General features: G+C 66.5%; 1 protein-coding gene across 3 annotated transcripts in view; it reads left to right on the forward strand.

Moving 5' to 3' along the window:
- Window positions 1-466: 466 nt before the first annotated feature.
- Window positions 467-27,380, forward strand: part of LOC140396178 (zinc finger protein 800-like) — a 162,111-nt gene continuing 135,197 nt past the window's right edge. For all 3 annotated transcript variants that reach the window (XR_011936475.1, XM_072484441.1, XM_072484440.1), the window contains exon 1: window positions 467-854. The gene's annotated coding sequence lies outside the window, so the exon portion shown is untranslated. The remainder of the gene's footprint in view (window positions 855-27,380) is intronic.

The raw sequence follows: 27,380 nt of genomic DNA on the forward strand, positions 1-27,380 counted from the left end.
GCAGTTTTTGCAGATCCTCCAAAAATCGGTTAAATCAGAACAAAACGAACTAAATTAATAACATTGGGAAATATTTCAAAATGTGCTTTATTTTAAAAAAACATTCAATTTGTTTAAAAAGGAGAACTAAACTTGCACTGGTGATATCTGATGGGACGCCTAAAAATGAAACTAGTTTTCACCGAAAAGGGATCAAGAGATTGTTTCAAAGGGGAGGTGAGAACGAAATTGTCCCTCTCACCCTGAAGATGTAAAGAGGCAAAGAAGGTGTTCAACTCCCCCATCAATCTTCCCATGCATCATAATCCTGTGTGTTGGGTTGCACTAATGCGAGCTGATGTCTGAACCCATGTACCTTTTTTGCGCAAGGCAAGGTTAGAGTGGTGTGTGTGACAAAAGGTTGGAGGCAGCCCCAGCAGCAGTCACTCAATCTCCATCCAGTTGCCTCGTCCCTGACAGACGGGACTCCAGCAGCTCTCCACAGCCACACACACAAGTGTGTGCTGCCCTCAGCTCTCCAGTCCAGCTCGGTGGACCCTGGAGTCAGGCGTGCAAAAAAAAAAGTGTGCGCGCGTTCTCTCCGTCTCTCTCTCTCTCTCTCCAGTCGGCGCTGGCTCATTCGCCCCGGGCATCGCACTGAGTGAGGGACGAGAGGAGCGGAGAAGGGAGAGGGAAAGGGCTCCATCGCAACTGGAACACCCTCAGCAACCTCTCCACACGGCAAAGGGAAGCTTTTTTTTCGTCCCCTCCCTCAGAACACACTTAGATCACGAGAAGCAGCTACAATCGAGCGGGACAGTCGCAGCGAGAGAGAGTGAGAGAAGGAGTCGTCATTTCCTTCCTCCTCCTCCCAGGTGAGACCGAAGAGAAGCCGGGGTTTGAGGGGAGGATGGGGGGGCCTACCGCTGGCGCGCTGCGGTCGCAAACTTGGGAGTTGTGGAGCGGTGGATTTCCGTCTCGGCTGGCTTGACAGAAAATGGCGCCCCTGGCTCCTGTGCCTCCTGACAGGGCTAGCAGGAGAGGAACAAGACAGCCAGGGATGGGGATCTATGTGTGTGTGCGCAGCGGGATTTCTGCAAATTAACACAAACGCCAGCCTGTGTCGATTAATATTTACGCGCTGGAGAAAGTTGATTTTGCAAAAAAGACTTGGAGAGGCGTGCGTGCGGGGAAAGGCCCGTATTTGCTCTTCCAAAACAAACATTATTTTTCTCTAAACCTCCTATTGCAATTTTGCAAAAAAAAAGACATAATAATAAAAGCCGAGCGTGGATTTCCTCCCTCTACCTCCCGCCCTCGCCCCACCATCGGCGTTTTTCTTTATAAGCACAAAGGATCGACCGGACTGGAGAATTGCTCTCTGCGTCCGCTTGGCCCCGGCCCCGGGGCTTTGACAGGCGCGTAAAGGCGGAAGGGGTGACCCCCGGTGCCGTGCGCCAAGCTGCTGCTGTGTGCGGGGCCACCGGGTAAGAGCCGCCAAAGGCGCACGGACAGCGGGCACCGCTTGGCACAGGTACCCATCCACTCCGCTCTCCCCTCTAATCATCGGCAACAAATTTAATACAAAAAAAAATGCCAACCCCCCCCCCCCCCAAAAAAAAAACAAAAAAGGAAAGCTGGATGTCTGGGTCTCCAGAAGAAAAAAAATGCTGGCTGATTTTTTTGGGGGGGCCAGCTCTTTTTTCCCCCTGCTGCTTTCTTTCTTTGCTTTCTCTCCACCCGGTCTTCTGTTTCCCCCCTTTCTGTCCGCCCGTCTCTCTCTCTGCGCCGCAGTTTCTGTTCTGGTGAGCGTGGGGCACTATTCCGTGCAGGCTGGAAACGTTTACGTGCCTTTGATCAAGTTAATCTGCCTTTTTTAATGGTTCAAATTATAAAAAGAAAAAGAAACGTTGGCAAAGTAGCTGATAAAGAAGGGTTTCAACCCCCCCCCCCCCCCCCATCTCCTCCTCTGTCCTTTTGGATAATAGGGGCGATGCAAATCGTGCCATAGTGAGCGAGGGAAAAAGAGAGAGAGAGACACATACAGCTGTGCGCGCGCGCGCCCGGGCGGTGGCAAGAAGACTGGGCTGGGAAGGGGGGGAAATGAAGCCAAGGTTACTTCAAGTTTTGTCTTGTCAGGTAAAGAGAGGGTCCCTCACTCCCTCTCCCGTCTCCTCCCTCCCACTTGCACTCAAGCCCTGAGCCTGGAACTGCGCAACCAGAATGTAGCCTTGCGCACACTCGGAGCTGACATCTTGTAGCCGCTGGCGGGGCTCCGGAGTGTGGGTGTTGGCTGAAGCCAGCCCCATGTCAGCGCTCCGAGCCAGTGGCGGCCCCATCTCTCTCTCTCTCTCTCTCTGCCGCTCGTTACAATGTAGCCCGCTGCTGGCAACTTTCTTTGAATCTCTCTCTCCCCTCTCGCCCTGGCCTCGGCTCGCCCGCAAGCAGCTCCTCCTCCTCCTCTCCCCGCTTGTACAAGCGGGGCCGGCGCGGCAGAGCAGAGGCTTGAGACACGGGCAAGCCGAGCCCACCGTCTCACTCTCAACGCGCGTCGGAGGGAGTCGCCAAAAGAGCCGGCGACAGACACCGAGTGAGACAGGCTGGGGACGGGAGGCAGTGCAAAACGGCCAGACGGAACTTCCAAGCGGCCACACATTGCAGATAACGGGGGCAGCGGCCAGCTTTCGCTCCCCGCCTGCCCTCCAGAAGCGCACCGAGAGCCGCGGCTGCGGATGTGTGTGAAACTGGCCAGAAATGCAACTCCATTTCTGCTTTTATATTTGTTTTTTTTTTTACAAACGGAACGACTGGGGCGCAGTTGGTAAGGGGAGGGTGGAGCTGGGTGCTGCCCGAGAGTGGGTGGGGGGATGCCCCAGCGGAGGTGCCCTCAGAACCGAGGGAACGTCCAGCTCACGCCGGATGCAGATTGCGCCCCGCAGCAGCCCCACTGCCCTCAAGTCAGCGGCCGCCCAACACTCAGCAAACTCCCCTCACCACCTCCTCAGCCCGCCCCTGCCCCTCCTCCCCCTGGCCCTCCTCCCCATGCCCCCTGTCCTTCCTCCCCTCGCCCCCTGCCCTTCCTCCCCTCGCCCCCTCCTCTCCTCACCCCGCCTCCTCAGCCCCTCCTTCCCCTAACCCCCTCATCCCCACCCCCTCACATGCCCCCATTCCCCCCTCCCCTTGCCTCATTCCCACTTCTTCGGCCCTTCACGCCCTCCCCCAGCCTCCAACCCCAAACTCCCCTTCACCCTCTCCCCTTTCCACCATCTCCCTCCGTTCCTCACCCCTCCTCAATCCTTCCCCATCTCCCCTTGCCCGCTCGGCCCGCCTCGGCCTTGGTATGCCCATGCCCCCTCCTCGGCTTCACCCCCTCCTCGCCTTCACCCCCTCCTCGCCATCGCCCCTCCTTACCCTCGCCCCCTCCATGCCCCACCCCCTCCCTGCACCCCCCATCCATGCCCTCACCCACTCCCCCCTCCTCATCCCCACCCCCTCCTCATCCCCCCCCACCCTCTCAACCCTTCCCCCTTTTGCACTGCCCCTATTCCCGCCTTTTCCACCCCCATTCCTCCCTTCCCCCCCATTCTCCCTCCCACCACCCCCACCCCTCCCCATGCCCCCTCCACCATACAGTCCTTCCCTATTCCCCAACCCCCTCCCCCTGCCTCACTCCCGTTTCTTCGCCCATTCTCGCCCTCCCCCAGCCTCCTTCCCCCTCCAACCTCATTCTCCCCTTTAACCTCTCCCCCTCCCACCATCTCCCTCCGTTCCTCACCCCCTCCCTCCCACCTCACTCCTTCCCTCTCTCCCTTTGCCCGTGGCCCCTCCTCGCCTTTGCCCCCTCCTAGCCCTTGCCCCCTCACCCCCTCCTCGCCTTTGCCCCCTCCTCACCTTTGCCCCCTCTTCACCCTCACCTCCTCCACGCCATCACCCCTTCCCCTCGCCCCCGCTCACCCTCCCCTCTCTGGCCCCTTCACCCTCCCCACTCTGCTCCTCTCACCCTCCCCACTCCGCTCCCTTCACCCTCCCCACCGGCCCCTCACCCCATCTCACCTCGCCCTCCCCTCACCTCTCACATTCTCACACCCATCCTCTCACCCACTTCCTCGCCTCTCCTCGTCCCCGTTCGCCCTCGCACTTCCTCACCCTGTTCCCTCGGCCCCTCTTCGGCATGGCCCCCTGCACACCCTCGTCCCCCCCACGCCATCGCCTGCTCCACGCCCTCCCCTCATGCCATCGCACCCTCCACGCGCTGTCCACGCACCCTCCCCTCACGCTCGCCCAACCCCTCTCCCCTCCCCTCACCCCGTCCCCACACCCCACTCCGCTCCGCTCACCCTCCCCATCTCACCTCACCCTCTCCCCTCACCACCCTCTCTCACACCCAGTCTCACCCCCTTCCTTGTCTCTCCACGCCCTCGCCCCACTCCACGCCCTTGCCCCACTCTGCGCCCTTGCCCCACACGCACCCTCACCCCTCTCCGCACCAGCGCCCCTCTCTGCACTCCTTATCACCCCATCCCCCCGCCTCATACCTACTTCCCCATCACCCTCACACTCACCCACTTTCTCTAACTCCCTCCCAGCCTTCCTCACCCACTACCTATCCCCCTCCTTGTCACCCCTCGCCACCACTCGCCCTCGACTCTCCTCGCGCGCACCTAATCCCCCTCCTCGCCCATGACCCCTCCCCGCCAGCGCCCCCTCCTCACCGTGCCCCCTCCCCTCCTCGCACACACCCCTTCACCTGCGACCCCTCCTCACCTGCGACCCTCCTCGCCCGCACCCCCTCCTCGCCGCCCTCGTCCCCTCCTCGCCCTCGTCCCGTCCTCGACCTCGCCCTCCATCCCCCTTCGCCCTCCATCCCCCTTCGCCCTCCATCCCCCTTCGCTCTCCATCCCCCTTCGCTCTCCATCCCCCTTCGCCCTCCATCCCCCTTCGCCCTCCATCCCCCTTCGCCCTCACCCATCATCGCCCTCGCCCCCTCCTCGCTCTCGCCTCCTCCACGCCAATGCCCTCTCCACACGCTCGCCCTTGCCTCTTGCTCACCCCTTCCTCGTCCGCGGCCCCTCCTCGCCCTCGGCCCCACCTCGCCCTCGGCGCTCCCTTGCCCGTCCCTCGCCTGCTCCAGCCCTTCGCTTGCCCTTAGCCTCGCCCTTGCCCCCCTTCGCCCTCGCCCCCCTCACCCTTGTCCCCCCCTCGCCCGCGACCCCTCCTCGCCCTGTCCTCGACCTCGCCCTCCATCCCCCTTCGCCCTCCATCCCCCTTCGCCCTCCATTCCCTTTCGCCCCACCTCGCCGTAGCATCCTCAACCCTAGCCCCTCCTCGCCAACCCCTCACCCTCGGCTCTCCGCACCCTCGGCTCTCCGCACCCTCGGCTCTCCGCACCCTCGCCATCCGCACCCTCGCCATCCGCACCCTCGCCATCCGCACCCTCGCCACTCCGCACCCTCGCCACTCCGCACCCTCGCCACTCCGCACCCTCGCCACTCCGCACCCTCGCCTCACCCTCGCCCCCCACCTCGCCTGCGACCCCTCCTCTCCCGCGACCCTCCTCGCCCGCGTCTCTCCTCACCCGCGACCCTCCTCGCCGTCGTCCCCTCCTCGCCCTCGTCCCATCCTCGTCCCATCCTCGACCTCGCCCTCCATCCCCCTTCGCCCTCCATTCCCCTTCGCCCCACCTCGCTGTAGCATCCTCAACCCTAGCCCCTCCTCGCCAACTCCTGACCCTCGCCAACTCCTCACCCTTGCCATCCGCACCCTCGCCATCCACACCCTCGCCATCCGCGCCCTCGCCACCCGCGCCCTCGCCACCCGTGCCCTCGCCACCCGCGCCCTCGCCACCCGCGCCCTCGCCACCCGCACCCTCGCTATCCTCAACCCAACCCCTCCTCGCCAACTCCTGAGCCTCGCCAACTCCTCACCCTCGCCAACTCCTCACCCTCGCCATCCGCTCCCTCGCCACCCGCGCCCTCGCCACCCGCACCCTCGCCATCCTCAACCCAACCCCTCCTCGCCAACGCCTGAGCCTCGCCAACTCCTCACCCTCGCCAACTCCTCACCCTCGCCACCCGCACCCTCGCCACCCGCGCCCTTGCCATCCGCGCCCTCGCCACCCGCACCCTCGCCACCCGCACCCTCGCCATCCTCAACCCAACCCCTCCTCACCAACTCCTGAGCCTCGCCAACTCCTCACCCTCGCCATCCGCGCCCTCGCCACCCGCGCCCTCGCCACCCGCGCCCTCGCCACCCGCGCCCTCGCCACCCGCGCCCTCGCCACCCGCGCCCTCGCCACCCGCGCCCTCGCCACCCGCGCCCTCGCCACCCGCGCCCTCACCGCCCGCGCCCTCGCCCTCGCCACCCGCTCCCTCGCCACCCGCTCCCTCGCCACCCGCTCCCTCGCCACCCGCTCCCTCGCCACCCGCACCCTCGCCCCCTACCTCACTCTCGCCTCCACCTCGCCCTCGCCCCCTCCTTACTCTCGCCCCCACTTCTCGCCCTCGCCCCCACTTCGCCCTCGCCCCATCCTCGCCCTCGCCCTCTCCTCGCTCTTGCCTCCTCCTCCACACCCTCGCCCTTGCCTCTTGCTCACCCCTTCCTCGTCCGCGGCCACTCCTCGCCCTGGCATCCTCGTCACCCTCGGCCCCACCTCGTCCTCGGCGCCCCCTTGCCCTTCCCTCGCCCGCTCCAGCCCTTGGCTTGCCCTTAGTCCCCCCTCTCGCCCTCGCCCCCCCCATCTCCCTCATCCCCCCTCGCCTTCGCCGCCCCACCCTCGTCTCGCCCTCGTCCCCCCCTCGCCCGCGACCACTCCTCGCCGCCCTCGTCCCCTCCTCGCCCTCCATCCCCCTTCATCCCCCTTCACCCTCCATCCCCCTTTGCCCTCCATCCCCTCCGCGCCCTCGCCACCCGCGCCCTCGCCACCCGCGCCCTCGCCATCCGCGCCCTCGCCACCCGCGCCCTCGCCACCCCCGCCCTCGCCACCCGCGCCCTCGCCATCCTCAACCCAACCCCTCCTCGCCAACTCCTGAGCCTCGCCAACTCCTCACCCTCGCCAACTCCTCACCCTCGCCACCCGCGCCCTCGCCACCCGCGCCCTCGCCACCCGCGCCCTCGCCACCCGCGCCCTCGCGACCCGCGCCCTCGCCACCCGCGCCCTCGCCACCCGCGCCCTCGCCACCCGCGCCCTCGCCACCCGCGCCCTCGCCACCCGCGCCCGCGCCCTCGCCACCCGCGCCCTCGCCACCCGCGCCCTCGCCACCCGCGCCCTCGCCACCCGCGCCCTCGCCACCCGCGCCCTCGCCACCCGCGCCCTCGCCACCCGCGCCCTCGCCACCCGCGCCCTCGCCACCCGCGCCCTCGCCACCCGCGCCCTCGCCACCCGCGCCCTCGCCACCCGCGCCCTCGCCACCCGCGCCCTCGCCACCCGCACCCTCGCCACCCGCACCCTCGCCACCCGCACCCTCGCCACCCGCACCCTCGCCACCCGCACCCTCGCCACCCGCACCCTCGCCACCCGCACCCTCGCCACCCGCACCCTCGCCCCCTACCTCACTCTCGCCTCCACCTCGCCCTCGCCCCCACCTTACTCTCGCCACCACTTCTCGACCTCGCCCCCACTTCGCCCTCGCCCCATCCTCGCCCCCTCATCGCCCTCGCCCCCTCCTCGCTCTTGCCTCCTCCTCCACGCCCTCGCCCTCTCCACACCCTCGCCCTTGCCTCTTGCTCACCCCTTCCTCGTCCGCGGCCACTCCTCGCCCTGACATCCTCGTCACCCTCGGCCCCACCTCGCCCTCGGCGCCCCCTTGCCCTTCCCTCGCCCGCTCCAGCCCTTGGCTTGCCCTTAGTCCCCCCTCTCGCCCTCGCCCCCCATCTCCCTCGTCCCCCCATCTCCCTCGTCCCCCCTCACCTTCGCCGCCCCACCCTCGTCTCGCCCACGTCCCCCCCTCGCCCGCGACCCCTCCTCGCCCTCCATCCCCCTTCACCCTCCATCCCCCTTTGCCCTCCATCCCCCTTTGCCCTCCATCCCCCTCCGCGCCCTCGCCACCCGCGCCCTCGCCACCCGCGCCCTCGCCACCCGCACCCTCGCCACCCGCGCCCTCGCCACCCGCGCCCTCGCCACCCGCGCCCTCGCCACCCGCGCCCTCGCCACCCGCGCCCTCACCACCCGCACCCTCGCCACCCCGCCCTCGCCTCCACCCGCGCCCTCGCCACCCGCGCCCTCGCCACCCGCGCCCTCGCCTCCACCTCGCCCTCGCCCCCTCCTTACTCTCGCCCCCACTTCTCGCCCTCGCCCCCACTTCGCCCTCGGCCCCTCCTCGCCCCCTCATCGCCCTCGCCCCCTCCTCGCCCCCACATCGCCCTCGCCCCCTCCTCGCCCCCTCATCGCCCTCGCCCCTCCTCGCCCCCTCATCGCCCTCGCCCTCTCCACGCCCTTGCCTCTTGCTCACCCCTTCCTCGTCCGCGGCCACTCCTCGCCCTGACATCCTCGTCACCCTCGGCCCCACCTCGCCCTCGGCGCCCACTTGCCCTTCCCTCGCCCGCTCCAGCCCTTGGCTTGCCCTTAGTCCCCCCTCTCGCCCTCGCCCCCCCCTCGCCCGCGACCCCTCCTCGCCGCCTTCGTCCCCTCCTCGCCCTCCATCCCCCTTCACCCTCCATCTCCCTTCGCCCTCCATCCCCCTTTGCCCTCCATCCCCCTCCGCACCTTCGCCATCCGCACCCTCGCCATCCGCACCCTCACCCCCACCTCGCCCCACCTCCCCCTCGCCTGCGACCCCTCCTCACCTGCGACCATCCTCACCCACGACCCTCCTCACCCGCGACCTCTCGTCCCTTCCTTGCCCCGTCCTCGCCCTCCCTCACCATCGTCCCCCCCCTCACCCTCGTTCCCCTCCTCGCCCACGACCCCTCCTCGCCCGCGACCCCTCCTCGCCGCCCTCGCCCTCCATCCCCCTTTGCCCTCCATCCCCTTTGCCCTCCATCCCCCTCCTCCCACCCCACCCCCACCCTCCCCCTCCCCCACCCTCCGCTACCCTCCCCATCCCCTTCCCCTCCCCCCCCCTCCCCTCCACCTCCCCCTCCCCTCCCCCCTCCCCTCCACCTCCCCCTCCCCCTCCCCCACCTCCCCCACCACATCCACCTCCCCACCCTCTCCCCTCCCCCCACCCTCTCCCCTCCCCATCCTCTCCCACCCCCCACCCTCTCTCTCCCCCTCTCCCTCCCCCAATCCCCTCCCACCCTCCCGCCCCCCACACCCTCCCCCCCCACACCCTCCCTCCCCCCCCACACCCTCCCTCCCCCCCACACCCTCCCTCCCCCACACCCTCCCTTCCCCCCCTCCCCTCCACCTCCCCCTCCCCTCCACCTCCCCCTCCACCTCCCCCTCCACCTCCCCCTCCACCTCCCCCCACCCTCTCCCCTCCCCCACCCTCTCCCCTCCCCCACCCTCTCCCCTCCCCCACCCTCTCCCCTCCCCCCATCCTCTCCCACCCCCACCCTCTCCCTCCCCCCCACTCCCCCCTACCCTCTCGCCACCCACACTCTCCCTCCTCCCCCCACACCCTCCCTCCTCCCCCCACACCCTCCCTCCCCCCACACACCCTCCCTCCCCCTCCACACACCCTCCCTCCCCCTCACACCCTCCCTCCCCACCCTCCACATCCTACCCCTCCCCCACCCTCCACATCCTACCCCTCCCCTTCCCCTCCCATCCTACCCCTCCCATACTCCCCCTCCCACTCCTCCCCCTCCCTCACACTCCCTCCCACACTCACTCCCCCTCACTCACTCCCTCCTCCCTCACTCCCCCCTCTCTCATTCCCCCTCCCCACTCCCCCCTCTCCCTCTCCCCCACCTACCCACCCTCCCTCTCCCCCTCCCCCACCCACCCACACTCCCTCATTCCCCCCCTCCTCCCCCATTCCCCCTCCTCCCCATTTCCCCTCCTCCCCATTCCCCCCTCCTCCCCATTCTCCCCTCCACCCCCATTCCCCCCTCCTCCCCACTCCCCCCTCCTCCGCACTCCCCCCCTCCTCCGCCCTCCTCCCAATTCCCCACTCCCCACCTCCCCCACTCCCCCCTCCTCCCCACCCCCCTTCCCCCAACTCCCCCCTCCTCCCACTCTCCCTTCCCCCACTCCCCCCGCATCCCCCTCCCTCCTTCTCCCCCACTCCTCCCCAACTCCCCCCTCCTCCCCAATTCTCCCCAACTCCCCCCCCCTCCTCCCCAACTCTCCCCCCCTCCTCCCCAACTCTGCCCCTCCTCCCCACTCATCCCACTCCCCCCCCTCCTCCACACTCCTCCCCACAACCCCCTCCTCCGCACCCCCCACTCCCCCCCTCCTCCGCACTCCTCCACACTCCCCCCTCACTCCCACTCCCTCACTCCCACTCCCTCACTCCCACTCCCTCACTCCCCCTCCCTCACGCCCCCTCCCTCACTTCCCCTCTCTCACTCCCCCTCCCTCACTCCCCCTCCCTCACTCCCCCTCCCTCACTCCCCCCTCACTCTCCCTCCCTCACTCTCCCTCTCTCACTCCCCCTCCCTCACTCTCACTCCCCCTCCCTCCCTCCCCCACTCTCCCTCCCCCATTTCCCCCCTATCTCCCTCCCCCACTTACCCCTCCCTCCCCCACTCCCCCCCTCCCTCCCCCCCAACTCACCCCTCCCCCAACTCCCCCCTCCCTCACTCCCCCCTCCCTCACTCCCCATGCCCTACTCCCCACTCCCCCCTCCCTCACTCCCCCCTCCCTCCCCCCTCCCCCTCCCTCCCCCTCCCCCCTCCCTTCCTCCCCCTCCCTCCCCCTCCCTCACTCCCCCCTCCTCACTCACTCCTCACTCCCCCCTCCCTCCCTCACTCCCCCCTCCCTCACACCCCCCCTCCCTCACTCCCCCTCGCTCCCTCCCCCTACCTCACTCCCCCTCCTCACTCACCCTTCCCTCCCTCACTCACTGCCCCCTCCCACACTCTCCCCTCCCTCACTCTCCCCTCCCTCAATCCCCCCTCCCTCAATCCCCCCACCCTCACTCCCCCCTCCCTCACTACCCCCTCCCACACTCTCCCCTCCCTCACTCTCCCCTCCCTCAATCCCCCCTCCCTCAATCCCCCCACCCTCACTCCCCCCTCCCTCACTCCCCCTCCTCACTCCCCCTTCCCTCCCTCACTCACTCCCCCCTCCCCCTCGCTCCCCCTCCATCACCCGCCCCCTCCCTCACTACCCCCCCTCCCTCACTCCCCCCTCCCTCACTCCCCCCCTCCCTCACTCCCCCCTCCCACACTCTCCCCTCCCTCACTCTCCCCTCCCTCAATCCCCCCACCCTCACTCCCCCCTCCCTCACTACCCCCTCCATCACTCCCCCTCCCCTCCGTCAGATCTACTCCCCTACCCTCCTTCCGTTAATCCCCTCCCCCCCCGTCACTCCCCCTCCCGCGCTCTCCCCCTCCCGCGCTCTCCCCCTCCCGCGCTCTCCCCCTCCCGCGCTCTCCCCCTCCCGCGCTCTCCCCCTCCCGCGCTCTCCCCCTCCCGCGCTCTCCCACTCCCGCGCTCTCCCACTCCCGCGCTCTCCCACTCCCGCGCTCTCCCCCTCCCGCGCTCTCCCCCTCCCGCGCTCTCCCCCTCGCACTCCTCCCCCTCGCCCTCCACCTCCCTCCCCCTCCCTCACTCCCCCACCCTCACAACCCCTCCCTCACTCCGTCACCCTCACTCCCCCTCCCTCACTCTCCCTCCCTCACTCTCACTCCCCCCTCCCTCACTCCCCCTCCCTCCCCCCCACTCCCCCTCCCTCCCTCCCCCACTCCCCCCTCCCTCCCTCCCCCCCAACTCCCCCCTCCCTCCCTCCCCCCAACTCCCCCATCCCTCACTCCCCCCTCACTCCCCCTTCGTCAGATCTACTCCCCTACCCTCCTTCCGTTAATCCCCTCCCCCCCCCGTACTCCCCCTAATCCCCTCCCCCCCCCGTCACTCCCCCCCCCGTCACTCCCCCCCCCGTCACTCCCCCTCCCGCGCTCTCCCCCTCCCGCGCTCTCCCCGTCCCGCGCTCTTCCCCCTCCCGCGCCCTCATCCTCCCGCTCCCGCGCCCTCTCCCTCCCCCTCCCGCGCCCTCTCCCTCCCGCTCCCGCGCCCTCTCACTCCCCCCTCCCTCCCTCGTTCCCCCCTCCCTCCCTCGTTCCCCCCTCCCTCCCTTGTTCCCCCCTCCCTCCCTTGTTCCCCCCTCCCTCCCTCGTTCCCCCCTCCCTCCCTCGTTCCCCCCTCCCTCCCTCGTTCCCCCCCTCCCTCGTTCCCCCTCCCTCCCTCGTTCCCCCTCCCTCCCTCGTTCCCCCTCCCTCCCTCGTTGCCCCCCTCCCTCCCTCGTTGCCCCCTCCCTCCCTCGTTCCCCCCTCCCTCCCTTGTTCCCCCTCCCTCCCTCGTTCCCCCCCCCTCTCCCTCGTTCCCCGCCCTCGTTCCCCGCCCTCGTTCCCCGCCCTCGTTCCCCGCCCTCGTTCCCCGCCCTCGTTCCCCGCCCTCGTCCCCGTCCCGCGTTCCCCCCTCCCGCACTCCCCCCTCCCGCACCCCCCTCCCGCACCCCCCTCCCTCGTTCCCCCTCCCTCGTTCCCCCTCCCTCGTTCCCCCTCCCTCGTTCCCCCTCCCTCGTTCCCCCTCCCTCGTTCCCCCCTCCCTCGTTCCCCCCTCCCTCGTTCCCCCTCCCTCGTTCCCCCCTCCCTCGTTCCCCCCTCCCTCGTTCCCCCCCTCCCTCGTTCCCCCCTCCCTCGTTCCCCCTTCCCTCGTTCCCCCTTCCCTCGTTCCCCCTTCCCTCGTTCCCCCCTCCCTCGTTCCCCCCTCCCTCGTTCCCCCCTCCCTCGTTCCCCCCTCCCTCGTTCCTCCCTCCCTCGTTCCCCCCTCCCTCGTTCCCCCCCTCCCTCGTTCCCCCCCCTCACTCCCGCCTCCCTCACTCCCCCCTCCCCCTCCCTTACTCCCCCCCCTCCTCCCCACTCCTCCCCACTCCCCCTTCCTCCCCCACCCCCCTCCTCCCCACACCCCCCTCCCCCCACTCTCCCCTCCTACCCCCTACTCCCCTCACTCCCCCTCCTCCCCCCGCATCCCCTCTCCCTCCTCCTCCCCCTTCTCCTTCCCAACTACCCCCCCCTCCTCCCCAACTCCCCCCCCTCCTCCCCAACTCCCCCCCTCTCCAACTCCCCCCTTCCTCCCCAACTCGCCCCCCCTCCCCAACTCCGTCAGATCTACTCCCCTACCCTCCTTCCGTTAATCCCCTCCCCCCCATCACTCCCCCTCCCGCGCTCTCCCCCTGCCCCGCTCTCCCCCCTGCCGCGCCCTCCCCCTGCCGCGCCCTCATCCTCCCGTGCCCTCCCCCTCCCGCTCCCGCGCCCTCCCGCTCCCGCGCCCTCTCCCTCCCCCTCCTGCCTCTCCCTCCCCTTCCCGCTCCCGCGCCCTCTCGTTCCCCCCTCCCTCCCTCGTTCCCCCCTCCCTCCCTCGTTCCCCCCTCCCCCCCTCGTTCCCCCCTCCCTCCCTCGTTCCCCCCTCCTTCCCTTGTTCCCCCCTCCCTCCCTTGTTCCCCCCTCCCTCGTTCCCCCCTCCCTCGTTCCCCCTCCCTCGTTCCCCCCTCCCTCCCTCGTTCCACCCTCCCTCCCTCGTTCCCCCCTCCCTCCCTCGTTCCCCCCTCCCTCCCTCGTTCCCCCTCCCTCCCTCGTTCCCCCTCCCTCCCTCGTTCCCCCCTCCCTCCCTCGTTCCCCGCCCTCGTCCCCGTCCCGCGTTCCCCCCTCCCGCACTCCCCCCTCCCGCACCCCCCTCCCGCACCCCCCTCCCTCGTTCCCCCTCCCTCGTTCCCCCTCCCTCGTTCCCCCTCCCTCGTTCCCCCTCCCTCGTTCCCCCTCCCTCGTTCCCCCTCCCTCGTTCCCCCTCCCTCGTTCCCCCCTCCCTCGTTCCCCCCTCCCTCGTTCCCCCCTCCCTCGTTCCCCCTCCCTCGTTCCCCCTCCCTCGTTCCCCCCTCCCTCGTTCCCCCCTCCCTCGTTCCCCCCCTCCCTCGTTCCCCCTTCCCTCGTTCCCCCTTCCCTCGTTCCCCCCTCCCTCGTTCCCCCCTCCCTCGTTCCCCCTCCCTCGTTCCCCCTCCCTCGTTCCCCCTCCCTCGTTCCCCCCTCCCTCGTTCCCCCCTCCCTCGTTCCCCCCTCCCTCGTTCCCCCCTCCCTCGTTCCCCCCTCCCTCGTTCCCCCCTCCCTCGTTCCCCCCTCCCTCACTCCCGCCTCCCTCACTCCCCCCTCCCCCTCCCTTACTCCCCCCTCCTCCCCACTCCTCCCCACTCCCCCTTCCTCCCCACACCCCCCTCCCCCCCCTCCCTCCTCCTCCCCCTTCTCCTTCCCAACTACCCCCCCTCCTCCCCAACTCCCCCCCCTCCTCCCCAACTCCCCCCCCCTCTCCAACTCCCCCCTTCCTCCCCAACTCGCCCCCCCTCCCCAACTCCGTCAGATCTACTCCCCTACCCTCCTTCCGTTAATCCCCTCCCCCCCCATCACTCCCCCTCCCGCGCTCTCCCCCTGCCCCGCTCTCCCCCTGCCGCGCCCTCCCCCTGCCGCGCCCTCATCCTCCCGTGCCCTCCCCCTCCCGCTCCCGCGCCCTCCCGCTCCCGCACCCTCTCCCTCCCCCTCCTGCGCCCTCTCCCTCCCCTTCCCGCTCCCGCGCCCTCTCGTTCCCCCCTCCCTCCCTCGTTCCCCCCTCCCTCCCTCGTTCCCCCCCTCCCCCCCTCGTTCCCCCCTCCCTCCCTCGTTCCCCCCTCCTTCCCTTGTTCCCCCCTCCCTCCCTTGTTCCCCCCTCCCTTGTTCCCCCCTCCCGCGTTCCCCCCTCCCGCGTTCCCCCCTCCCGCGTTCCCCCCTCCTGCGTTCCCCCCTCCCGCGTTCCCCCCTCCCGCGTTCCCCCCTCCCGCGTTCCCCCCTCCCTCGTTCCCCCCTCCCTCGTTCCCCCCTCTCTCGTTCCCCCCTCCCTCGTTCCCCCTCCCTCGTTCCCCCCTCCCTCACACCCCCCTCCCTTACTCCCCCCATCCTCCCCACTCCCCCCTCCTCCCCCACTCCCCCCTCCTCCCCACTGCCCACTCCCCCCTCCCCCCACTCCCCCCTCCCCCCACTCCACCCTCCTCCCCCTCCTCCCCCACTCCACCCTCCTTCCCCACTCCCCCCTCCTCCCCCACTCACCCTCACTCACCCTCCTCCCCCACTCCCCCTCACTCCCCCTCCTCCCCCACTCCCCCCCGCATCCCCCTCCCTCCTCCTCCCCAACTACCCCCCTCCTCCCCAACTCTCCCCCCCTCCTCCCCAACTCTCCCCCCCTCCTCCCCAACTCCCCCCCCTCCTCCCCCACTCCCCCCCCACTCCCCCCTCCTCCCCAACTCCCCCCTTCCTCCCCAACTCCCCCCTCCCCATCTCCGCCTCCCCATCTCCGCCTCCCCAACTCCGCTCCCCAACTCCCCCCCTCCCCATCTCCAACTCCCCGCCCCCTCCTCCCCAACTACGCCCCTCCTCCCCAACTCCCCCCCTCCTCCCCACTCCCCCCTCCTCCCAACTCCCCCCTCCTCCCCAACTCCCCCCTCCTCCCACTCCCCCCTCCTCCCCACTCCCCCCTCCTCCCCACTCCCCCCTCCTCCCCACTCCCCCCTCCTCCCCACTCCCCCTCCTCCCCACTCCCCCCTCCTCCACACTCCTCCCACTCTCCCCCTCACTCCCTCCCCCTCACTCCCTCCCCCTCCCTCACTCCCCCTCCCTCACTCCCCCTCCCTCACTCCCCCTCCCTCACTCCCCCTCCCTCCCTCCCCCTCCCTCACTCCCCCTCCCTCCCCCTCCCTCCCTCACTCCCCCTCCCTCCCCCTCCCTCCCTCACTCCCCCTCCCTCCCCCTCCCTCCCTCACTCCCCCTCCCTACCTCACTCCCCCTCCATCCCTCATTCCCCCTCCATCCCTCACTCCCCCTCCCTCCCTCACTCCCCCTCCCTCCCTCACCCACTCCCTCACTCTCCCTCTCACTCTCCCCCTTACTCCCCCTCCCTCACTCCCCCTCCCTCACTCCCCCTCCCTCACTCCCCCTCCCTCACTCCCCCTCCCTCACTCCCCCTCCCTCACTCCCCCTCCCTCACTCCCCCTCCCTCACACCCCCTCCCTCACACCCCCTCCCTCACACCCCCTCCCTCACACCCCCTCCCTCACCCCCTCCCTCACCCCCTCCCTCACCCCCTCCCTCACCCCCTCCCTCACCCCCTCCCTCACCCCCTCCCTCACACCCCTCCCTCACACCCCCTCCCTCACACCCCCTCCCTCACTCCCCCTCCCTCACTCCCCCTCCCTCACTCCCCCTCCCTCACTCCCCCTCCCTCACTCCACGCTCCCTCACTCCACGCTCCCTCACTCCCCCTCCCTCCCTCCCCCTCCCTCCCTCCCCCTCCCTCCCCCTCCCTCCCTCACTCCCCCTCCCTCCCCCTCCCTCCCTTACTCCCCCTCCCTACCTCACTCCCCCTCCATCCCTCACTCCCCCTCCATCCCTCACTCCCCCTCCCTCCCTCACTCCCCCTCCCTCCTTCACCCACTCCCTCACTCTCCCCCTCACTCTCCCCCTTACTCCCCCTCCCTCACTCCCCCTCCCTCACTCCCCCTCCCTCACTCCCCCTCCCTCACTCCCCCTCCCTCACACCCCCTCCCTCACCCCCTCCCTCACCCCCTCCCTCACCCCCTCCCTCACCCCCTCCCTCACACCCCCTCCCTCACACCCCCTCCCTCACACCCCCTCCCTCACACCCCCTCCCTCACACCCCCTCCCTCACACCCCCTCCCTCACACCCCCTCCCTCACACCCCCTCCCTCACACCCCCTCCCTCACACCCCCTCCCTCACTCCCCCTCCCTCACTCCCCCTCCCTCACTCCCCCTCCCTCACTCCCCCTCCCTCACTCCCCCTCCCTCACTCCACGCTCCCTCACTCCCCCTCCCTCACTCCCCCTCTCTCACTCCCCCTCCCTCACTCACCCTCCCTCACTCCCCCTCCCTCACTCCACGCTCCCTCACTCCCCCTCCCTCACTCCCCCTCCCTCACTCCCCCTCCCTCACTCCCCCCTCCCTCACTCCCCCTCCCTCACACCCCCCTCCCTCACTCCCCCTTCACTCCCTCCCTCCCCCACTCCCTCACACCCCCCTCCCTCACTCCCCCCTCCCTCACTCCCCCTCCCTCCCTCACTCCCCCTCCCTCCCTCACTCCCCCCTCCCTCACTCACTCCCCCCTCCCTCACTCCCCCCTCCCTCACTCACTCCCCCCTCCCTCACTCCCTCCCTCCCTCACTCCCCCCTCCCTCACTCCCTCCCCTCCATCACCCCCCTCCCTCACCCCCCCTCACTCCCCCCCCTCACTCCCCCCTCCCTCACTCCCCCCTCCCTCACCCCCCCCTCCCTCACCCCCCCTCCCTCACCCCCCCTCCCTCACCCCCCCTCCCTCACCCCCCCTCCCTCACCCCCCCTCACCCCCCCTCACCCACTACCCCCTCCATCACTCTCCCTTCCCGCTCCGTCAGATCTACTCCCCTACCCTCCTTCCGTTAATCCCCCCCCCGTCACTCCCCGCTCCGTCAGATCTACTCCCCTACTCTCCTTCCGTTAATCCCCCCCCCCGTCACTCCCCCTCCCGCGCTCTCCCCCTCCCGCGCTCTCCCCCTCCCCCGCTCTCCACCTGCCGCTCCCTCAACCTTCCTCCCCCTCCCGCTCCCTCCCCCTCCCGCTCCCGCGCCCTCTCCCTCCCCCTCTCCCTCCCCCTCACGCTCCCGCGCCCTGTCCCTCCCTCGTTTCCCCCCTCCCTCGTTCCCCCCTCCCTCATTCCCCCCTCCCTCCCTCGTTCCCCCCTCCCTCCCTCGTTCCCCCCTCCCTCCCTCGTTCCCCCCTCCCTCCCTCGTTCCCCCCTCCCTCCCTCGTTCCCCCCTCCCTCCGTCGTTCACCCCTCCCTCCCTCGTTCCCCCCTCCCTCCCTCGTTCCCCCTCCCTCCCTCGTTCCCCCTCCCTCCCTCGTTCCCCCTCCCGCCCTCGTTCCCCCTCCCTCCCTCATTCTCGTCCCCCCTCCTTCGTTCCCCCTCCCTCGTTCCCCCTCCCTCCCTCGTTCACCCTCCCTCCCTCGTTCCCCCTCCCTCCCTCGTTCCCCCCTCCCTCGTTCCCCCCTCCCTCCCTCGTTCCCCCCTCCCTCCCTCGTTCCCCCTCCCTCCCTCGTTCCCCCCTCCCTCCTTCCCCGCCCTCGTTCCCCTCCCGCGTTACCCCCTCCCGCGTTACCCCCTCCCGCGTTACCCCCTCCCGCGTTACCCCCTCCCGCGTAACCCCCTCCCGCGTTACCCCCTCCCGCGTTACCCCCTCCCGCGTTACCCCCTCCCGCGTTACCCCCTCCCGCGTTACCCCCTCCCGCGTTACCCCCTCCCGCGTTACCCCCTCCCGCGTTACCCCCTCCCGCGTTACCCCCTCCCGCGTTACCCCCTCCCGCGTTACCCCCTCCCGCGTTACCCCCTCCCGCGTTACCCCCTCCCGCGTTACCCCCTCCCGCGTTACCCCCTCCCGCGTTACCCCCTCCCGCGTTACCCCCTCCCGCGTTACCCCCTCCCGCGTTCCCCCCTCCCGCGTTCCCCCCTCCCGCGTTCCCCCCTCCCGCGTTCCCCCCTCCCGCGTTCCCCCCTCCCGCGTTCCCCCCTCCCGCGTTCCCCCCTCCCTCGTTCCCCCCTCCCTCGTTCCCCCCTCGCTCACTCGTTCCCCCCTCCCTCCCTCGTTCCCCCCTCCCTCCCTCGTTCCCCCTCCCTCCCTCGTTCCCCCTCCCTCCCTCGTTCCCCCCTCCCTCCCTCGTTCCCCCTCCCTCCCTCGTTCCCCCTCCCTCCCTCGTTCCTCCTCCCTCCCTCGTTCCCCCCTCCCTCCCTCATTCCCCGCCCTCGTTCCCCTCCCGTGTTACCCCCTCCCGCGTTACCCCCTCCCGCGTTACCCCCTCCCGCGTTACCCCCTCCCGCGTTACCCCCTCCCGCGTTACCCCCTCCCGCGTTACCCCCTCCCGCGTTACCCCCTCCCGCGTTACCCCCTCCCGCGTTACCCCCTCCCGCGTCACCCCCTCCCGCGTCACCCCCTCCCGCGTCACCCCCTCCCGCGTCACCCCCTTCCGCGTCACCCCCTCCTGCGTCACCCCCTCCCGCGTTACCCCCTCCCGCGTTACCCCCTCCCGCGTTACCCCCTCCCGCGTTACCCCCTCCCGCGTTACCCCCTCCCGCGTTACCCCCTCCCGCGTTACCCCCTCCCTCGTTCCCCCCTCCCTCGTTCCCCCCTCCCTCGTTCCCCCTCCCTCGTTCCCCCCTCCCTCGTTCCCCCTCCTTCGTTCCCCCCTCCCTCGTTTTCCCCTCCCTCGTTTTCCCCTCCCTCGTTTTCCCCTCCCTCGTTTTCCCCTCCCTCGTTTTCCCCTCCCTCGTTTTCCCCTCCCTCGTTTTCCCCTCCCTCGTTTCCCCTCCCTCGTTCCCCCCTCCCTCGTTCCCCCCTCCCTCGTTCCCCCCTCCCTCGTTCCCCCCTCCCTCGTTCCCCCCTCCCTCGTTCCCCCCTCCCTCGTTCCCCCCTCCCTCGTTCCCCCCTCCCTCGTTCCCCCCTCCCTCGTTCCCCCCTCTCTCGTTCCCCCCTCCCTCGTTCCCCCCTCCCTCAATCCCCCCTCCCTTACTCCCCCCCTTCTCCCCACTCCCCCCTCGCTTACTCCCCCCCCTTCTCCCCACTCCTCCCTCTCCCCCACTCCCCCCTCCCCCCCTCCCCCCCACTCCCTCCTCCTCCCCACTCCCCCCTCCCCCCCACCCTCCTCCTCCCCACTCCCCCTCCTCCCCACTCCCCCTCCTCCCCCACTTCCCCCCCCGCATCCCCCCTCCCTCCTCCTCCCCCTTCTCCTCCCCAACTACCCCCCCTCCTCCTCCCCAACTACCCCCCTCCTCCCCAGCTCTCCCCCTACTCCCCAACTCTCCCTCCCCAACCCCCCCCTCCTCCCCAACTCCGCTCCCCAACTCCGCCCCCCCTCCTCCCCAACTATGCCCCTCCTCCCTAACTCCCCACGCCCCCCTCCTCCCCAACTCCCCCCCCTCCTCCCACTCCCCCCTCCTCCCCACTCCCCCCTCCTCCGCACTCCTCCCACTCCCCCCTCCCCCTCCTCACTCCCTCCCCCTCACTCCCTCCCCCTCACTCCCTCCCCCTCCCTCACTCCCCTCCCTCACTCCCCCTCCCTCACTCCCCCTCCCTCCCTCACTCCCCCTCCCTCCCTCACTCCCCCTCTCTCCCTCACTCTCCCCCTCCCTCACACCCCCTCCCTCCCTCTCTCCCTCACTCCCCCTCCCTTTCCCCCTCCCCCACTCCCCCCTCCCCCACTCCCCCCTCCCTCACTCCCCCCTCCCTCACTCCCCCTCCCTCACTCCCCACTCCCTCCCTCACTCCTCACTCCCTCCCTCACTCCTCACTCCCCCCTCCCTCACTCCCCCCTCCCTCACTCCCCCCTCCCTCACTCCCCCCTCCCTCACTCCCCCCTCCCTCACTCCCCCCTCCCTCACTCCCCCCTCCCTCACTCCCCCCTCCCTCACTCCCCCCTCCCTCACTCCCCCCTCCCTCACTCCCCCCTCCCTCATTCCCCCCTCCCTCATTCCCCCCTCCCTCATTCCCCCCTCCCTCACTCCCCCCTCCCTCACTCCCCCCTCCCTCACTCCCCCCTCCCTCACTCCGCCCTCCCTCACTCCGCCCTCCCTCACTCCGCCCTCCCTCACTCCGCCCTCCCTCACTCCGCCCTCCCTCTCTCCGCCCTCCCTCACTCCCCCCTCCCTCACTCCCCCCTCCCTCACTCCCCCCTCCCTCACTCCCCCCTCCCTCACTCCCCCCCTCACTCCCCCCCTCCCTCACTCCCCCCTCCCTCACTCCCCCTCTCCCTCACTCCCCCCACCTTACTCCCCCCTCCCTCACTCCCCCCTCCCTCACTCCCCCCTCCCTCACTCCCCCCTCCCTCACTCCCCCCTCCCTCACTCCCCCCTCCCTCACTCCCCCCTCCCTCACTCCCCCCTCCCTCACTCCCCCCTCCCTCACTCCCCCCTCCCTCACTCCCCCCTCCCTCACTCCCCCCTCCTTCACTCCCCCCCTCCCTCACTCCCCCCCCTCCCTCACTCCCCCCCTCCCTCACTCCCCCCCTCCCTCACTCCCCCTCCCTCACTCCCCCTCCCTCACTCCCCCCTCCCTCACTCCCCCCTCCCTCACTCCCCCCTCCCTCACTCCCCCCTCCCTCACTCCCCCCTCCCTCACTCCCCCCTCCCTCACTCCCCCCTCCCTCACTCCCCCCTCCCTCACTCCCCCCTCCCTCACTCCCCCCTCCCTCACTCCCCCCTCCCTCACTCCCCCCTCCCTCACTCCCCCCTCCCTCACTCCCCCCTCCCTCACTCCCCCCTCCCTCACTCCCCCCTCCCTCACTCCCCCCTCCCTCACTCCCCCCTCCCTCACTCCCCCCTCCCTCACTCTTCCCCTCCCTCACTCTTCCCCTCCCTCACTCTTCCCCTCCCTCACTCTTCCCCTCCCTCACTCACTCCCCCCCTCCCTCGCTCCCCCCCTCCCTCGCTCCCCCCCTCCCTCGCTCCCCCCCTCCCTCGCTCCCCCCTCCCTCGCTCTCCCCCACCCTCGCTCTCCCCCACCCTCGCTCTCCCCCACCCTCGCTCTCCCCCACCCTCGCTCTCCCCCACCCTCGCTCTCCCCCACCCTCGCTCTCCCCCACCCTCGCTCTCCCCCACCCTCGCTCTCCCCCACCCTCGCTCTCCCCCACCCTCGCTCTCCCCCACCCTCGCTCTCCCCCACCCTCGCTCTCCCCCACCCTCGCTCTCCCCCACCCTCGCTCTCCCCCACCCTCGCTCTCCCCCACCCTCGCTCTCCCCCACCCTCGCTCTCCCCCACCCTCGCTCTCCCCCACCCTCGCTCTCCCCCACCCTCGCTCTCCCCCACCCTCGCTCTCCCCCACCCTCGCTCTCCCCCACCCTCGCTCTCCCCCACCCTCGCTCTCCCCCACCCTCGCTCTCCCCCCCCTCGGTCTCCTCCACCTGTGACCCCTCTGACTTCCGTACCTTCTCCACATTCGCCACCCAGCAATGGTGCATCAAGTTCGGAAGACCCAATCCCCCTGCCTGCCTTCCTCTCTTTAGTAGCACCTGTCTAATTCTGGCCACCTTCCCTACGAGGTAATCATTCCTTCAATCTCTCTAAAACATGCCTTTGGCAGGAAAATCGGCAGGCATCAGAAAATAAACATAAATCGTGGCAACACGTTCATTTTAACCGCCTGTAAACAACCCGCCAGTGACGGAGGGAGACCAGCCCACCTTGCCAGATCAGAGCTTTCACCCTCCCCACCAAACTAGAAATGTTGTCCCTTCGGGGCCCCCCCATCCCCCCCAATCCCGAGCAACCTGCACCCCCAGGTATCTGAAGTCAATCCCTGCCCTGCAGAATGGCAGCCCCCCCCCACCCCCGGCCGAGACACCACAAAATATTCACTCTTGTCTAGATTTAATTTATACCCAAACACCCGAAACAGATCCGGTATCCCCCCTGTTGACACACTCGGTTCCGACACGTAAACAACAAGTCATCGGCATACAAGGACACCCTATGCTCTCACCCCCCCCTGGTCCCTTTCCATACCCCCGAACTTCTTAACGCGATGGCCAACGGCTCAATCGCGAGTGCAAACAGCAGGGGGACATACGACATCCCTGCCTAGTCCCACTGTGGAGAGAAAAGTATCTCGAGCTGATGTTATTTGTGCGGACACTCGCCCTCGGCTCCTTATATAGCAGCTTTACCCAGTCCACAATCTTGGTCCAATTCCAAACCGCTCCAGGACTGCCATCAAGTACTCCCATTCAACCCAGTCAAACGCTTTCTCGGCGTCCAATGCCACAACCACCTCTGTTTCCTTCACCTCCTCCGGTGCCATAACCACGTTCAATACCCTCCTAGTGTTCGAAATGAGCTGCCTCCCTATCACAAACCCTGTTTGATCTTCACCTATCACCTACGGGAGGCACTCCTCCAGCCCACCCGCCAGTACCTTCGCCAATACCTTTGCATCCACGTTGAAAAGTGATATGGGCCTATACGACCCACACTCAGTTGGATCCTTATCTTAAGTGAAAGGGAAATCGATGCCTGCACCAAAGTTTGTGGTAACGCCACCTCAAACATCCCCACCGTCAGCGGTACCAGTTTATCCTTGAATTTTTATAATATTCCACTGGAAACCCATCGGGCCCTGCCACCTTCCCCAACTGCAACCTCCCAATCGCATCTTTTATCTCTTGCTCCACTAACGCCCCTTCTAATGTAGCCCTGTTCCCCTCCCCTAACCTCAGGTACTCCAGCCCATCTAGAAATTCCTGCACCTCCCGGCCTCCCACAGGTGGCTCTAACCTGTACAACCTCTCATAGAATTCGTTAAAGAGCTTGTTAATCTGATCTGGAGCGACCACCAACTTCCCTGCCCTGTCCCGTACATGGACAATTTCCCTTGCTGCCACCTTCATACCCACCTTCTCTCCATGCTCGTAAACTGCCCCCTTTGCTCGCCTCAATTGGCGCACCGCCCTTCCTGGTAGATAGTCGGTCGAAGCTCGCCTGTAGTTCCTTCCTCTTTTCCAACTTCGCTGGGTCCCCATTTTCTGCATAACTCCCATCTACCTCCAGCATCTCATCTATTACCTTCTGACGCTCCAACCTCTCCTCTTTACCCACCCTAGCCTTAAATGAGATCACCTCAACCCTCCCCACAGCCTTTAGAGCCTCCCAAAAAACCGCCTTCGACACCTCACCCGTGCAGTTGAAACCTACATATCCGTCGATTACTTTTTCAATTTTGTCACAGAACCCTCGGTCCCCCAACAGTCCCACATCTAATTTCCACCCCAATCTCTGTACCACCCCCTTCTCCGGTACCATATCCACCCAATGCGGAGCGTGATCTGATATTGCAATTGTCGAGTACTCCGACCCCTTAACCCCAGCCAGCAGCGCCTTCCCCAACGCGAAAAAGTCGATCCACGAGTATATCTTATGGACCATTGAGAAAAACGAGTACTCACGCTCCCTCGGGGGCAGAAACCTCCAAGGGTCCACCCCTCCCATTTCCACCATAGCCCAGCCAATGCCTTCGCCCTCCCCCTGACAGGACCAGCGAGCGCGGCCGTGACCTGTCCAACCTTGGCTCCTGCACCAAGCTCCAATCTCCCTTCACTATCAGTTTGTGTGTGTTCAAGTTGGGGATGGTCCCACACACCTTCGTGAATCCCACATCATTCCAATTTGGACCATATACACTTACCAGTGCGACTAGCCTTCCCTCCAGAGCCCCTGTTGCAATCACATATCTACCCTCTTGATCTGCCACCACCTTCTCCTTCTGGAACTGTACCCTTTTGCTGACCATGGCCGCTACCCCTCGAGCCCTTCCGTAAATCCATGTTAGCCTCTGGCTGCTGTTGAGTAAAGCGTCAAGAGTTCTGCTCCTTTTCCCAAACACCTTTATTTTTCCTTTGAACACATTCAGCACCAAACTTTATCATCACATCATATGCTCCCAAGGCCAGCTGTAGCGTCTTTTCATATTAGTGCCGATTATTAGATCAATGAGACATCTAATTGGAATGTGGTGAGTCTCCTGCAGCATTGCTACATTGGCCTTCAAACTTTTACGGAGTCTTACAACACCAGGTAAAAGTCCAACAGGTTTGTTTCGATGTCACTAGCTTTCGGAGCGCTGCTCCTTCCTCAGGTGAATCTGAGGAAGGAGCAGCGCTCCGAAAGCTAGTGACATCGAAACAAACCTGTTGGACTTTAACCTGGTGTTGTAAGACTTCGTACTGTGCTCACCCCAGTCCAACGCCGGCATCTCCACATCATTCAAACTTTTAAGATGCGCAAGCACCCTTCACCTCTTGGCTGGACCTCCCAACCCCCACACATTCCATGTGACGATCTTAACTGGGGTTCACCCTCTCCCCCCTCCCCCTCTCCCTCCCCCTCTCCCTCTCCCTCCCCCTCTTATCACCATCATCTTACCACCAGGCCCTACCCCATGAGCCTGACCTGCCCCTTTCCATTATTAACATCAAACCCCTTCCCCTCGAAACAATCTCTCCCAGAATCGAACCCCTCTTTTCCCTTGCTTGAAGCCCTCCTCTCACTTCACCTCCGTTCACTCGCCGACTTTAGTTAGCTGGCGCGGGGGCCCCACCCACCCACACAAGGCATACCGTCCCCTCCCACTCAGTCCCAGGAGAAAAACAAAAACCATCTTAACCTATAGAATTCAATAAAATAACAATAAACTGTCATAACAAAAAATGCCAATCAAACCAAGCAAAAACTTAAACTCTGTAACAATGTGAAGTCAAGTAAGTTACAATACAGGTCAGTCAAAAGAAATTTATAACATTTATACATTTTCCAGCTCCCTAATCACAGTCCATGATCTATCTTCCAGCTCCACTCCTCACTTCTGTCCCAAACCTTCTGCCTTCATGAACTCCTCAGCCGCCTCCACCATTTCAAAAAAAAAATCTTTGCCGTTGTGCGTCACCCTCAGCTTTGCCGGGTATAACATACCAAATCGCAGTCCCTTGTTGTACAGTGCCGCCTTCACTCGGCTGAACGCCCCTTGTCTCTTTGCCAACTCCACCATCAAGTCCTGGCAAATCCGAACTTTGGCACCCTCCCACTGCACTTCCCGCTTCTGCTTTGTCCAGCTTAACACCTTCTCCTTCCCGTGGTATTTATGGAAGCAGATAATTACTGCTCTCGGCGGCTCATTTACTTTGGGTTTTGGCCTTAATGGCAGATGAGCTCGGTCCAGTTCATACCGGGAGGGGTTCTCGCCTTCCTCCATCAACTCCGCCAGCATCTTCGCAAAGTACTCTTTTAGCCTTGAGCCCTCTGCCACTTTGGGCAAGCCCACAATTCTCAGATTCTTCAAGCTTTGCTCGGAGCCCTCCGTTGACCTCCACCACCCTCCGCAGCTCGTCCCCCATCGAGGTGAGCTGGTCGCTGTGCTGCGACATGGCCTCCTCCGCTTCCTTCATCTTTTCACCTTGTTCTCTCACCTCGGCCGATGCCTTTGCCACAGCTACCCTATTGACTGCTCCACCAATGATTTCAATGCAACCGCCGTCTCCTTCCTCAACGCCTCCATGTGCCTCGCAGACTCTTCTCCAGCTCCACAACCATCACCTCGGTCATCTTTTCCACCATAAGTAGTGCTGCCCCGCCATGCCATCTTGTCGGTGCTTTTTCAGGCCCTCTCGCTTGACGTCGAATCTGCGTTTCCTCCCTTCTTCACCACTGCGTTTGGCATCCTTTAACAACTTATTATTTTTTCTTTCTTTCTTCAATCCTAAAATACGTGAAGAAATTTTTTAAAAAAATTCTTCCCCGGGACCAGACTTCAAGCTTCTCAATAATCCATTTCCAGCGGGAGCCACCCGATGTGCTACTCTCCCTCTACATGCCGCCTCCTGGATTCGGGCCTGCCACCTCGAATGCCTCGCCTTGTGCTAAGCTCCGCCCCTGCCACTCACTTCGAGTTCGATGCCTCCGCTCCAGCCGCCAGACACTCCCGCGGGGCTCCTCACCGGCTCCAAACCAGCCCGACCCGGCGCCCGTCCCTTAGGCCTCAAAGGCCGAAGAAAGCCGGGAGAGAAAAAACAGCGGGTATCCCCGAAAATCCTCGAAATAGCGGGTACTGGCGGGAGCCTCTTCTTAACGCGGTCGCTCTGCCCGGCAGCGCCACCGGAAGCCCCTCCCCTAATTTATGACCATTTACATAGTAATCGCCCTTCCTAATCTGCCAAAGTGGGTAACCTCACATTTAGCCAAATTACACTCCACCAGTCCACTTACTCAACTTGTCCAAATCACACTGCAAAAACTCTGTATCCTCCCCACAGCTCACCCTCCCACTAGCTTTGTGTCATCTGCAAAATTGGAGATATTACATTTTGTTCTCTCATCTAAATCATTTAATGTATATTGTGAATAGGTCGGGTTCCAGCACCGATCCGTGCGGTACCCCACTTGTCACTGCCTGTCATTTGGAAAATGACCCATTCATTCCTACTCTTTCTTTCCTGCCTGCTAACCGGTTTTCTATCCATCTCAATATACTGCCCCTAATCCTATGCACTTAAATTTTACATGCTAATCCCTTATGTGGTACTTTCCCGAAAGCTTTCTTCAATGTCCAAATAAATCACACCCACTGGCTCCTCTTATTACGTCCCAGACCAGACCCCAACAGTGGCTAGGATACTGGAGCCAATACCCAATACTTCAGTTTATTTGTAAGACTGTGCGGAAAGAACTATAAGCTCCAGCAAGTGATTGCATGCAGAAAT

Source organism: Scyliorhinus torazame, chromosome 19, assembly GCF_047496885.1.
Source record: "Scyliorhinus torazame isolate Kashiwa2021f chromosome 19, sScyTor2.1, whole genome shotgun sequence".
In the NCBI taxonomy this organism is placed as follows: Eukaryota; Metazoa; Chordata; class Chondrichthyes; order Carcharhiniformes; family Scyliorhinidae; genus Scyliorhinus; species Scyliorhinus torazame.